At 41.5% G+C, this 15,218-nt stretch overlaps 1 protein-coding gene across 2 annotated transcripts in view; it reads left to right on the forward strand.

The window, feature by feature from the left end:
• pak5 (p21 protein (Cdc42/Rac)-activated kinase 5) overlaps nt 1-15,218 on the forward strand; it is a 244,669-nt gene that overhangs the window by 99,245 nt on the left and 130,206 nt on the right. For both annotated transcript variants that reach the window (XM_072267089.1, XM_072267090.1), the window contains exon 2: nt 11,196-11,261. The gene's annotated coding sequence lies outside the window, so the exon portion shown is untranslated. The remainder of the gene's footprint in view (nt 1-11,195; nt 11,262-15,218) is intronic.

The following is a 15,218-nucleotide window of genomic DNA, read 5'->3' on the forward strand; positions in this document are numbered from 1 at the left end:
GCAAAGCTTATGAAATAGCTGTGACATTTCATGGAAGGATGTTTGGAACAAGATTGTTCACTATGCAATTACAATGCCCTCCTACCTAATTTCAGTGACTAACAGCAAACAGTTATTTTCTCGAAATACCCAAGAAACTTCTACCCATTATTGACCAAAGCATTTTCATCGTAGAACTGTATTTCAGTTGAAACATTATAAAAGCTTTAATATTGTTGATTGTCTGTGTAGGGTGATGTAATGGGTGACAGATGACACATCATATTCTTCATGATGGAAATTGTTGTGCATAATTCACAAACACTATCATTCAGTTGACGTGACGTAATGATGTCAGTGTATGGTGACTGTATTTGTTTTTTTCATAATAGAGGTAAAGGGCTGCGTCTTTTGCTGAGCACACAAAATGACTCTCACATGTTTTATTTACAAAATCCTCCTTGGTACTTTTGATGCTGTCGGATGATTCCAGAGTTACTCAATGAAATGTCAGCCAATACAGTCGCTCTGAAGCTGCCAGAGTTCTGGGAGCAGCGCACTACCGCATAGTTTGCACAAGCAGAAGCCCAGTTCGCACTGCGAAAAATCACCAATAGCAAGTTTTCCTATGTCGTAGCATCGCTAAGTAGTTCCATTGCAGCCAGAGTGGTGAGTCTACCAGAAGACCCTCCTGCACATGATAAATGTGTCACTCTGACTCTCGGACTGTCTGAATCTGAGAGAGTCAAACAGTTGCTCCCCTTGCCTGCCTTGGGTAACGCTCAGCCTTCAAACTAATGGAGCACATGCTATCTTTCCTAGGCAAATACCATCCTTGTTTTAATTTTAAAGAATTCTTTATGCAACAACTACCTGATCAAGTTCACACAGCCCTCGCTAATATGCCCATGAAGTTCTATGGGGAGCTTGCTAAAATGGCTGATAATCTACACTCAGCTAGTCAAAGGTCCATCATTCCTCCTTTTCCTATCTCAATAAGCCCTGTCAGCAGAGCCTCCAGCAGACTCACACCCGTGACTCTGAACCAGACAATGTTTTTACCACACACATCTTAGCACGAGTGCCAGGAAGTGCCGATTGCCATGCAGCTTTGACAGTACTAATGCGTCAGGATATCGCAGAACTGTAAACATCTTGCGTTCCAGCTGCCGTGGTAGTCTGTTGTTCATTACGGGCCCCCTATCAGGGTGATACTTCATGTGTGGCACAAGTGCACAAGAGAGTGTGTTGCCAGTATCGCCTGCTGAGAGAGTAACGGACCTTCATTAGAGGCCACCAATGGCAGTAGGATAGGGACTTCTGGGGCATGACACATAATACTTTTGTTAGCTCCGCACAATGACTTTGTCTAGTGCACACAATTCATTTGCCTGCTGAGCAAAATCCCAAACCTCACCAAGCCCACATTTTCCATTTCAGTCACAAACAATGGGGTTGAGCACCACAATTGGCTCACCAGTCTACGTTCATGTATGTAGTCTAGACTCTGAAAAGCTGGCCAGTGTGAAAGTTGAGTGAAAATGGAAACGCTTGTCATTGTATGCAGGTTGAATAGCCCTTTGGCTTCACCCCTCTACGTGGTCCCTAAGCCCGATGGTGGATGCTGTCCATGCAACTATTACTGCTGCCTTAATAAGGCCACCACCCCTAATCATCACTCAGTCCTGCGTATTCAAGACTTTTCGGCACGTTTAACTGGAACAGTAATTTTTTTCTGAAGTGGTCTTAGTCAGGGGCTACCATCAGTTTGGCCTGCATGCACAGGCAATGTTCTCAAAACTGCTGTTATAGCCCTGTTTAGCTTATTTGAGTTTCTGCACATGTGCATGCTGTTTGGGCTGAAAAATTTCGACTTTCCAGTGACTAGTGTACTGTGTGTTAGAAGACTCAGATTTTCTTTTTGTTTATCTGGAAGTCATATTTCCAAGTCCGAACACTTATCACATCTCAACACACTTCTTGTGCTTGAGCCAACTGGGCTAGTTATTAACCTTGCTAAATGCCAGTTCAGGTAGTCCACTATTGACTTTCTTGGCCACCACATCTCCACAGAAGGTGCAACACCCTGCTGTCAAGTCATCATGATTATAGACTTTCCAATGCCCCACACTACCAAAGCATTGCAAGAGTTTTTAGGTATGGTGAATTCATTACGCAAGTTGTTGAACTAATGCTTCCCTTGTATATTGCCCTTAAACACAGTGCCCCTAATCACATGCTTGCATAGTCAGCGGACATGATCAGCATTTGACAACACCAAACGAGCTGTTTTGAACATGACTCTTTTGTTCCCCAACGCACTTATAGCCTTCGCTACAGACACCTCAGACTATGCTGTGGGTTCTGTGGTTGGTTGGAGGTGTCTGGCAGCCACTCACCTTCTTTAGCTGGCAGCCTCCCCTACCCCCCACCCCCACCGGCGAGGAAATCAATGTGTTTGACCATGAGTTTCTCAGTCTCTGTCTGGTTTTCCAATATTTTAATTTTCTTTTGGAGGGTCTGCATTTCATGGCCTTCATTGACCACATCCCATTTTGCACACAGTGACCAAAGCATCAGATCCTTGGTCTGCACCGACCCAGAGATCTGGGCTTGTAGGACAGCAGTTACAGGCCTGCAGTTGACTGACATCAAGTTCAGGAATGCAGGACTTTCTCTCTTGTGCAATATCTTTATCAGTTACCCTTGCCCCACAGTACCTGCAAATTGGAGACATACTGTTTTTAATTCTATTAATGTTCTCTTGCATCTGGGCAGGAAGGCTTCACAGAAACTGGTTGCTTTAAAGTTTATATGGCATAGCCTTAGGAAGAACATGCAAAACTGGTGTGCAGCCTGTGTTAAGTGTCAACAAGCAAAAATTAACTATCACATTCAGGCACCTTTTGAGGTCCCTGAGCGATGGTTTGATCATGTCAATGTGGAAGTGGTTGACCCTCTCCACCACTCTCCACCCCACGGCTTCACACATCTCCTTACCGTGGTGGATCGTACGACCAAGTGGCCTGAGGTCGTCCCTCCAGCATGGACGTTGGCTGAGGTGTTCAGTTCAGCACCCTATCTGATATTTCTTTCAACCGCAGTCCCCAATTCATGTTCAGACCTTAAACTGCATCACACCACAGCGAATCACCGGCACTCCAATAACCTGTGTGAAGCAAGCAGTTTCACTGTTGCTTAAAAGCTGTTCTGAGAGCCTCCCTGATGATGAATGTTGGCTGATCATTTCCCATGGGTCCTGCTGGGACCCAGAATGGCTCCAAAAGAGGACCTGCAGTCCTCCACAGTTGAGTTTGTGTATGGCAGCTGCTACAGGTACCAGGTGAATTTATTCCTGATGCCACAACTGCCTGGTCAGTGTCTCAGCAGCCTTCTGCTCTCCTCAGTAAACTCAATTCTTTTACACCTTTTCCTACTTCCCATCATGGCATACAGCACTTGTGGGTTCCAGTTGACCTACATTCTATTTTGTTCCTATTTGTCCACCATGATGCATGTCAATATCCCCTTAAACCCTCTAAGATGGCTTGTTTTGCATTTTGGGACAGAGCAAAAAGACTCTTATTGTAGGTAGGAAGGGTAAACCTGAATGGTATATCTGTGAATCATTTACACTTTGAGACTATACTGTCAATTCTTTCATAATTTAGATCTCCAGTTTGTCAATAACACCTTCCCATTTTAATGTGTATGCATCTGAATCTTTATTCTTAAATGACAGAAAACAAAAACTGAACTGCCATTTTTTGGATATATTGGCCATTTTTGCTTCAAAATGAATAATTATTTTGTATATTGAAGCTTTTATATACATTCACCTAAGGAAAGATGATTAAAATGCTAATAAGCTGGGCGTTGTGTAGTTCTCTAAGATTGTAAGCTATAAGTAGTTCATTATTGGGTTAAGGAGGTTGGTGGGCTTGGACACTCAGCAGGAATTGACTGGCATAAGCCTCTTCCTTGGCCTGTGAACAAAAAGCAGAAGAACTCTTAAAGGTTCATAAACAGAAAGTTATAAGCTTTTCTCAAGTGCCAAAGATCAAAATGTAAAGGATCTAATGCAATTTATTTTGTATAGCAACTCAGATCATTGTAGCTGGGAATCATTGCATATTTTATATTATTATATGAAGAGAAGGAGCTTTGAGCAACAGCCAGTCAGAGGGACGAGAAGCTTGAGAGAACGTAATTCACTCAGGTTCACTGATCTGAGTATTAAAAGCAGCGACTTGTGGCACTTTTTTTGAGCTTTGAGCAGTGGCTTTAGAGGCTTTAGCTCTTTGAGGCTTCAGTGAGCTTCAGGCAGAGAAGGCAAAAACGAAAAGCTGTAGGTAGAGTTCTTCTTTCCCTCCCCCATCTCTTTACATTTGCTCAGTTACAACAGTAGAGATGTCAGGCAGGTCAGTAGAATGCTCCTCTTGTGGAATGTGGGAAGGCAGGGAAACCTCCAGTCCGCTTTAAGGAGTTGGAGTTGGAACTGGAACTGGGTGAACTCCGGATCATTTAGGAGACTGAAGATGTGATAGATAGGACAGAATGAGAGACAGTCCAAGGTTCAGGACAAAGGAAAATGGGTGACAGTCAGTGGTTATAGAGCCAGTGCAGAATACCCCTGTGGCCTTCCCCCTTAACAACAGGTATATCACTTTGTTAGGGGTATGACCTACCAGAGGAAAGTCACAGCAGTCAGGTCTCTCACACTGAGTCTGACTCTGACTGTGACTCAGGGAAGTGGGGAGAAGAGGTGAGATGCAGTGGTAGAAGATTCCTTAGGGGAGCAGAAAGGATATTCTGTGGGCGAAAACGAGATTCTCAGAGAGTATGTTGCCTCCCAAGTGCCAGAGTCTGGGACATCTTGGATCAAGCCCTCAGCGTTCTTAAGTGGGAGGGTGAACAGCCAGAGGTTACGATCCATGTAGGTACCAATGATATTTGTAGGAAGAGTGATGAGGTTCTGCAAAGGGAGTTCAGGGAGTTAGGTGCTAAGTAAAAGGGTAGCACCTCCAGGGTTGTGATCTCAGGATTGCTACCTGTGCCACATGCTTGTAAAGCCAGAAATAGGAAGATTATACAGTTTAACTCATGGCTAAGTATTTGCTGTAGGAGGGAGGAGAGGATATAAGATTTTTGGAACTTTGGGCTACCTTCCAGGAAAGGTGGGACCTGTACATAAGAGACGGTTTGCACCTGAACTGGAAGGGGACTAATATCCTAGCGAGAAGGTTTGCTAATGCTGCACAGGAATGGGGACCAGAGTGCCAGAATAGTTAGTAGAGAGGTTGTGGAGCGAGGTGCTGTTAAGATTTCAGACAGTCAGGAATCAGAAGATTGGGCGACCATTGTCCGGAGATGCGTATATTTCAATGCAAGAAATATCTTAGCAAAGGCAGATGAGCTCAGGCATAGATCAAGACCTGAAATTATGATATTGTAGCCATTAGTGAGACTTGGTTGCAGGAGGGGCAGGACTGGCAGCTCAGTATTCTGAGGTTCAGTTGTTATAGACATGACAGAATGGGAGGGATTAAAGGAGGAGGGGTGGGGGTACTAGTCACAATAGTGCTCTGTCAGGACAGACTGGAGAACCCTTCTAGTGAGATGTCGTGGGTGAAACTGAGAAATAGGAAAAGAACAATCACATTAATGGGGCTATATCACAGACCACCCAACAGTAGGTTCAGAGGAGCACATTTATATAAGAGAGATCAGAGACTGTTGCAAGAAACATAAGGTTGCTACAGGAGGTGATTTTAACTTTGCACGTATTGACTGGGACTCCCATTCTGTAAAAGGATTAGATGGGACAGAGTTTGTTAAATGTGTTCAGGAAAGTTTCCTTAATCAGTGCATAGATTGTCCCAACAAGAGAGTGTGCAATGCTTCATCTGCTATTAAGGAATGGAACAGGACAGGTGACAGAAGTCTGTATAGGGGTACACTTTACATCTAGTGACCACAATGCCATTAATTTTAAAGTAAGTATACAAAAATATAGGTCTGTTCTGTGGATTGAGACTTTAACTTGGAGAAAGGCCAATTTTGATTTTATTAGAAATGATCTGGCAAGTGTGGATCAGGACAGGCTGTTTTCAGGCAGTGGTGTACTTGGTAAGTGGGAGGCCTTTGAAAATGAAATTTTGAGAGTACAATGCTGGTATGTGCCTGTCAGAATAAAAGGTAAAGTGTAGGAACCCTGGTTTTCAAGAGGTATTGAAGGCCTGGTTAAGAGAAAAAAGGAGGTGCATAGCAGTATAGGCAGGTAGGAACAAATGAAGTGCTTATGGAGTATAAGAAATGCAGATGACACTTAAGAAAGGAATCAGGAGGGCTAAAAGAAGACAAGTTGTTCTAGCAGACAGGTGAAGGAGAATCCTAAGGGATTCTGCAGATATGTTAAGAGCAAAAGAATTGCAAGGGACAGAATGTGCCCACTGGAAGATCAGAATGGTAATCCATGTGTGGAGCCAAAAGAGATGGGAGAGATCTTAAATGGATCATTTGCGTTTATATTTACTCGAGAGATGGATGCAGAGTCTTTAGAAGTGAGGCAAAGCAGCAGCAAGGTCATAGACTCTGTACAGATTACAGAGGAAAAGCTGTCCTGAGGCAAATCAGGTCGATAAATCCCCAGGGCCTGACAAGGCGTTCCCTTGGACGCTACAGGAGGCAAGTGCAGAAATTGTAGAGGCCCTAGCAGATATATTTAAATCACCCTTAGTGACAGGAGAAGTACCGGAGGATTGGAGGATAGCCTGTGTTGTTCCGCATTTTAAAAAGGGCTCCAAACATAAATCAGGAAATTGTAGGCCAGAGAGTCTGACATCATTTGTGGGAAAGTTATTGGAAGGTAGTCTAAGGCCAGGATATATAAGCATTTGGATAGACGTGGACTGATTAAGGACAGTCAGCATGGCTTCATGTGTCGTAGGTCACGTCTAACCAATCTTAGAGTTTTTCAAGGAAGTTACCAGGAAAATGGATGAAGGCAAAGCAGTGGATGTTTTCTACATGGACTTCAGCAAAGCATTTGACAAGGTCTTGCAAGGGAGGTTGTTCAAGAAGATTCAGTCGCTTGGCATTCAGGAGAAGGTAATAAATTGGATTAGACATTGACCTTGTTGGAGAAGCCAGAAAGTGATAGTAGTTGTTTGCCTCTCTGACTGGAGGCCTGTGATGAGTGGAGTGCCTCAGGGATCGGTGCTGGGTCCATTCTTGTTTGTCATCTATGTTAATGATTTGGATGATAATATGGTTAACTAGATAAGCAGATTTGCAGATGACACCAAGATTGGGGGTGTAGTGGGCAACAAGGAAGGCTATCATGGCTTGTAGAGGGATCTGGATCAGCTGGAAAAATGGGCTGAAAAATGACGTGGAATTTAATGCAGACAAGTGCAAGGTGTTGCACTTCGATAGGACCAACCAGGGTAGGCCTTACACAGTGAACGTAGGGCACTGAGGTGTGTGGTAGAATAAAGGGATCTGGGAATACAGATCAATAATTTCTTTGGCAGGGACTCGGCCTGAAACGTTGACTGTACATTTTTTCCATGGATGCTGCCTGGCCTGCCGAGTTCCTCCAGCACTTTGTGTGTGTGTGTGTGTGTGTGTGTGTGTTGCTCCATCTGTCCTATTGCCTATTTATTTCCTTGTACCCATTTTTTCAAACAAGCTATTAAAAATCCCAGCCAGATTCTGCTATCCAAATGTACTGACTAATGTGACAATCAGAATTATTGACAGTGATTAAAATTTACCAGTTTAACAAAAAACTGTAATAAAGCATTATTTCAAAACATTCTTGACTTCCATTTTCTTTCATGCTAGTTGTTGTATGCATTTTCTTTCATCAAATGTGTGCGTTCAATGGCCTATATTTAAGGCTTTGAATAAATAAAAGGTTACATATAGACAATTTTTTTTCACTGACTTACTTTGTAAATGGAGATTGTTTATTCAAAACAATAGAAGTCTACTCCTGCATGTTACAAGTGCATATCAAGAAGATGTGTGTCGTCAACCCATGAGATTCTGGTCTTTTTCATGTGTCCTTTGCCATTCTGACGGTGGCTTTGCCAGGACCGATCAGCCAGTCTGCTTGGACTGATACCAGCTTGGTAAAGTGATGCTGATCACAGCTGATTGTTCTATGTCCAGAGCTGATCATGCTCTGCAGCCTGTTCCATTGATAGTTAGCGACCTTCCGTCGGTTATGCTATAACTACTGTGGAAGCACAAGAACACGCAAGGATGCATAAAAGGTAACCCATTGATTTTTGAACATGACATAACAATTTATAATTTTGTTGTAGGCTTCATCATTGTATTGCAGCCAAGCAATCATAGGATCATAGTGCCATACAACATATAAATAGATCCCTTAGCCTAGCTCTTCCATGATGACCAGTTCCTACCCAAGTTGGTCACATTTACCTATGTTCAGTCCATATCCCTCTAAATCTTTTTTATCCATGAACCTGCCCAAATGTCTTTTAAACATTGTGATTGTTCCTGCCTCTACCACAGTCATAGTCATACTTTATTGATCCCTGGGGAAATTGGTTTTCATTACAATTGCACCATAAATAATTAAATAGTAATAAACCATAAATAATTAAATAGTAATATGTAAATTATGCCAGGAAATAAGTCCAGGACCAGCCTATTGGCTCAGGGTGTCTGATCTCCAAAGGAGGAGTTGTAAAGTTTGATGGCAACAGGCAGGAATGACTTCCTATGTCGCTCTGTGTTGCATCTCGGTGGAATGAGTCTCTGGCTGAATGTACCCCTGTGCCCAACTAGTACATTATGTAGTGGATGGGAGACATTGTCCAAGATGGCATGCAACTTGGACAGCATCCTCTTTTCAGATGCCACTGTCAGAGAGTCCAGTTCCATCCCCACAACATCACTGGCCTTATGAATGAGTTTGTTGATTCTGTTGGTGTCTGCTACCCTCAGCCTGCTGCCCCAGCACACAACAACAAACATGATCGCACTGGCCACCACAGACTCGTAGAACATCCTCAGCATCGTCCGGCAGATGTTAAAGGACCTCAGTCTCCTCAGGAAATAGAGATGGCTCTGACCCTTATAGACAGCCTCAGTTTTCCTTGACCAGTCCAGTTTATTGTCAATTCGTATCCACAGGTATTTGTCATCCTCCACCATGTCCACACTGACTCCCTGGATGGAAACAGGGGTCACCAGTGCCTTAGCTCTCCTCAGGTCTACCACCAGCTCCTTAATCTTTTTCACATTAAGCTGCAGATAATTCTGCTCACACCATGTGACAAAGTTTCCTACTGTACTCAGCCCCATCTCCCTTGCTGATGCATCCAACTATGGCAGTCATCAGACAACTTCTGAAGATGACAAGACTCTGTGCAGTAGTTGAAGTCCGAGGTGTAAATGGTGAAGAGAAAGGGAGACAAGACAGTCCCCTGTGGAGCCCCAGTGCTGCTGATCACTCTGTTGGACACACAGTGTTTCAAGCACACGTACTGTGGTCTGCCAGTCAGGTAATCAAGAATCCATGACACCAGGAAAGCATCCACCTGCATCACTGTCAGCTTCTCCCCCAGCAGAGCAGGGCTTCTTCTAGCAGCTCATTTCATACACCCACCACCCTCTAATTGGAAAACTCTGATCCCCTGTAAATCTGCTCCATCTCACCTTAAATCTCTACCCTGATTTCCCAACCCTGGGGAAAGGACTCTGAACTTTGATCCTGCCTATGCCCCTCTTGATTTTATACACCTCTCTATGATGTGTGATCTGTGTGTTGATACCTCTGTTTCTCATATGATGTAAAGAAGGTTTCCATGCAACTTGCTCTATGCATTGTTAAATCCTCTTTCTATACCAGCTAAAATTCTAAAGATCCTGAATCAACAGTTGACAGTAATCAGATTTAGCTAGCTACCTAATAAACTATATATCTACTGTTAACCACAATTTGAAAGGACTTGTAAGTAAAAGGCAAACTTATATAAAATGCAAGCTGCAAAATTTAATTCAGCCCAGAAAGCAATCAAACCCTAAACCTTAAAATAGCTGTACTCACTGAAATCCCAAATTTTCTACTCTGAACAAGGGGTACTATGTCTACTTATTAGAATTAGATCCTGCAGTTTTTAGAATTTCATTCTAACTTAGCCTCCCGTCTATTACTATTGATAGATGGAGATTTCATTTGAAGATTTCACCCTGAAATATATTTCTTAATAAGTTGTGTTTGGGTATCTTACTGCGATGAAATTGCAACTGGGAATTTTGAAAATATTTTCTGAAATTATCAATACTACCTGATTTACTGATTTACTGTAATAAATAATTAATACAAGAAATAATGGTTAAGCTTAATTTAAAGACCAAGTGAGCATTGCATACGGTGGATATGTTAGTACTCCTGATCACCCACACTGAAAAATCTTTTAAAAAGGAACACTCATTTTCCTACCACCTACTTAACTGAGATCTGTATGAAAATTGCCTTGTATGGAATTTGTCATAATCTGTGTATCTGAATGATCAGCCTATATAGAATTGTTCATTTACTCTGCATCTGCCTAAAGCTTAATTCTGAACCAGATATCCCATCATCGTAGAGATGAGGGAAATTCTGTGGGGAAATCACCTGAGAAGGGAAAGTTAATTACTTCAATTTAAATTGGATTACCTTGGACCTCTTGTCATATTTCTATTCATGTATTTAAATACATGTAAAATAAAGTGAAAACATCATGATTTATGAAGAAATTATTACTGGTTGTTTGTCCTCCCTTGAACTGCTTTGTGCATATTGGTTTGATGCAGCCAGCAGGTGTTGCAGATTCCCTTTTTTCCATGGCTCCCTGACAAGGCTATGGAACTAACTGTTCTATTTAAAACAAAACTGGGGAGAGGGAAACAGATATATGTGAGATGTTTCCTTGCATCTTGTTCAGTTCTTCAACTGTTAGGTTTGATTGGTGCTTCATCTGAAGCTTCTGTTTAATTGATGGATTACTTGAAGCTGCTGTCTGGAAATGCCCAGCACTGCTATAGTGTTGCCAAAAGGAAATATTTTTGGCTATGAGCAAGATATTGTGTTCTGTAGTATCATGTGATGCATAGATTATCAAGATAAATGGCCCACAACACAATATATTTTGCACTATCTCACACATAGAATACCTTGTTTTTTTTTGCAGATGGAATGCAGTCCAGATGAGCAGTATAAGTTCTTTTGTTGATATTGGTTTTCTAGCATTTTGAAGGTAAGTGTTTTATATGAAATCTAATTTACAGTAAGAATTTTAAGTATTTTGTAATTGTTTGCAATATTTTCACTTAAAACAGCATTTTACCTGGGATAAGCTTCCTATTTTGTATTAATTCATAATGAATTTTATAATACACATGTTTTATCAATGTAGTCATTGAAATTTTTAATGCTTTGACTCTACCCTGCTTGTCTAGAAAGTGAAGATTCATGGCAGAATATTTCACACCCTCCCTGTGTTTTCTTAGCTTTAAGTTTTAGATGTGAATATTATATATATCCATACCAACTCTTGGAATCTAATTATTGCTCTGGACTTGAGTGAAGAAGTTTTATTGTAGCATAAAAGATATTGACAAATTTTCGAAAACAAAATGTAATTAATTTTATTTCATGTGCTTCTCATCTTCATTTGATTTGTATAGTTTTTAAAATGTGTCAGCATAATTTCTAGACCATTCATAAGTGAAGTAATTAATGCATAATAGTTGGCAAAAGTACCAAAAAAATACAACCGCAGACAAAACCAAATTTAAAAGAATCGTTTTCATTCCCCTTGGGATGTCCACAATTGCAGAAAACTCTAATTTATCACAGTGAGTACAATAGAATCTTGGAGATTCCTCATGGGTATTTCCAGAAATATGGATCACAACCAGCTTGCGAATGTATGTGACAATACTGTAAAATAGTACTTTATCAATGTCTTTAGCGCTGTTCCCTTATAAACAGATCTGCTAGAGTAAAAGCACTTTTCATCTTGTGTTGCATCTTGCAGACAATGGTGACAATCCAAATTGAATTTTTATGACCTTTATTGATATAGTTGGGCTCATTACAAGAGAGAAAGACTTGCATTTATAAAGCAATTTTCAAGATCTCAGAATATAAGGCCATAAGACATAGGATCAGAATTCGGCACATTGAGTCTGTTCTGCCATTCCATTATAACTGATATATTATCCCTCTCAAGACCACTCTCTGCCTTCCCTTTGTAATTTTTGACTCCCTTACTAATCAAGAATTTATCAAGCTCTGCTTTAATATGCCAAATATTTGGCCTCCACAACCATCTATGGCAATTAATTCCATATATTCACCACCTCTGACTAAAGAAGTTCCTCCTCATCTCTGTTCTGAGGCTGTGCCCTCTGGTCCTAGACTCCCCCCTATAGGAAACATTGTCCGCATATCCACTCTATCTAGTCCTTCCAAGATGTGATAGGTTTCAATGAGAACCAACCTCTCCTATTCTTCTAAACTCCTGCAAGTACAGGTCCAGAGCTCAAACACTTGTCATGAGTTAACCCTTACATTCTCAGGATAATTCTCATGAAACTCATCTGGACACACTCTAATGCCAGCACATCTTTTCTTAGATAAGTGGCCCAAAGCTGCTCACAATTCTCCAAGTGCAGTCTGATCAATGTCTTAAAACCTCAGAATTACATCTTTGCTTTTATAATTCTAGTCCTCTCAAAATAAGTGCTAACATTGCATTTGCCTTCCTTACCACTGACTCAACTTGCAAGTTAATCTTTAGGAAATCCTGCACTAGGACTTGCAAATCCATTTGCACCTCTGATTTCTGAATTTACTCACCATTTGGAAAACAGTCTACACCTCTATTCCTTTTACCAAAGTACATGACCATGCACTTTCCAACATCATATTCCATCTGCCTCTTCTTTGCCCATTTTCCTAATCTGTCTTAAGTCCTGCTACAGACTCGCTGCTTCTTCAATATCTTTGTATTGTCTGCAAATGTGACCACCAAGCCGTCATTGACATCATCCAAATCATTGACATATACTGTAACATGAAAAGAAGCAGTCCCAACTCCACTCACTCCAGAGCACTATTAGTCACCAGCAGCCGACCAGCAAAGGCCCCCTTTGTTCCTAGTCTTTACCTCCTTCCAGTCAACTAATTTTCTAGCCATGCTAGTATCATTCCTGTAATACCATGGGCTCTTGTTTAGCGGTGTCATATGCCAGCGATCCCCAACCACCAGGCTGCAAAGCATGTGCTACCGGGCCGTGAGGAAACAATATGAGTCAGCTGCAGCTTTCCTCATTCCCTGTCACACACTTTTGAACTTGACCATGGGGCTGCCAACTGTCCCGTATTTGCCGGGACATCCAGTATATTGGGCTAAATTGGTTTGTCCCATATGGGACCGGCCTTGACCCGTATTTCCCCCGCTAAGGTAGAGCTTTCCTATGAAACCTTTCACGCTGAAATGGCGTAAAGCGAAGAAACAGTTACCATTAATTTATATGGGAAAAATTTTTGAGCATTCCCAGACCCAAAAAAAACCTACCAAATCATACCAAGTAACACATAAAACCAAAAATAACACTAACATATAGTAAAAGCAGGAATGATATGATAATTACACAGCCTATATAAAGTAGAAATAATGTATGTACCGTGTAGTCGGGAAGATTAAGCCAAAACCGATTTGTGGAAAAAAACTGGCACGTACACACATGCGCATGTCACGTATGCGCACGTCACGCATGTGCACACAGGTGCCCGTGCAAGGCTTCATGGTCATGGTAGTCTTTCCTGGGGTAAACACAAGTGTCCCGGGATTTGACTGCTACTTTTGTCCCTTATTTGGAAGAGAGAAAATTGGCAACTCTAACTGTAAAAGTCATGTTGAGGTGAGTTTATCCCTACTTGAACACCCCCCCACCCCCTCGTTGGGCTGGTCCGCAAGAATATTGTCAATATTAAACCGGTCCGTGGTACAAAAAAGGTTGGGGACCCCTGTCATATACGACACTTTGTCAAAGGGATTCTGAAAGTCCAAATAAACAACATCCACTGACTGTCCTTTCTCGCAGTTCTACACTGTACACTGATGCACACTGAATCAACGTGTGTACAGACTGACCCATCCACAGGCCTATCACTCTGCTTCCCATCCCCTTGCTAAGTTGATTAAACCCTCCCTAACAGCTCTAGCAAACCTGTCTGCAAGGATATTGGTCCCTTTTGAGTTCAGGTATAACCTTTCTTTTTTTGTACCTTAGACTGTTTTACACCTAATAAGGAATGTGATTCCTATTGCATTAACAGCAAGTATGTTGACCAGTTTGTGTACAATAAGCTCTAATAATTACAAGTACAGAGATGCAAAAGATGCTCAATCTTGAGCAACACACACAAAATGCTGAGGAACTCAGCAGGATATGAAAAGTTGACTTTTCACGTCAAGGCACCGCATCAGGAGTCACATAGTAAAGGTCTCTGCCTGACATATCAAATATTCACTTCCCGCCCATAGATGCTGTCTGATCTACTGAGTTCCTCCAGCAATTGGTGTGTATTGTTCATGAAAAGTAGACACAATTTAGTGATATTAAATGAGGGACGAATGTTGCCCAGCCTTATTCAAAATATGTCCAATAAGAATTTTTTTGCCCATGTGAAACTCCAGGCAGGCCTGCTTTAAGCATCTCATCTGAAAGTACATCTCCAATACAACACTGAAATCTCGCCAGAGATGTTTGTGCTCCAGTATCTGGAATGGAACTTGAACCCACAACCATTCAGAGTCATAGAGCTGTACGGCACAGAAATGGATACTTCAACCCACCATGTCCAAGCTAGTCATTTTTGTCTATTTATGCTTATATAATTTTCCCACATTAGGTCCATGTCCTTCTATGTCTTGCTTATTTAGGTATCAAATGTCCCTTAAATATAGTGATTGTATCTGACTCCATCGCCTCCTTGAGCAGAGAGTTCCAGATATCAAACACTTTTAAACTCCATCTTACCATAAACCTCTACCTTCTGCTGAAAAGCTATACATTAAACCATAGGTTAACCTAAAAATCTGTAGATATAAACATGGGTTTTATACCATTGAAGATATGCATAACATTATTAAGGTAATCATGGATCCTAAATTCTAGATGTGCAAAATGGCAAACAAAAA

This window comes from Mobula birostris, chromosome 8, assembly GCF_030028105.1.
Source record: "Mobula birostris isolate sMobBir1 chromosome 8, sMobBir1.hap1, whole genome shotgun sequence".
Taxonomy (NCBI): domain Eukaryota; kingdom Metazoa; phylum Chordata; class Chondrichthyes; order Myliobatiformes; family Myliobatidae; genus Mobula; species Mobula birostris.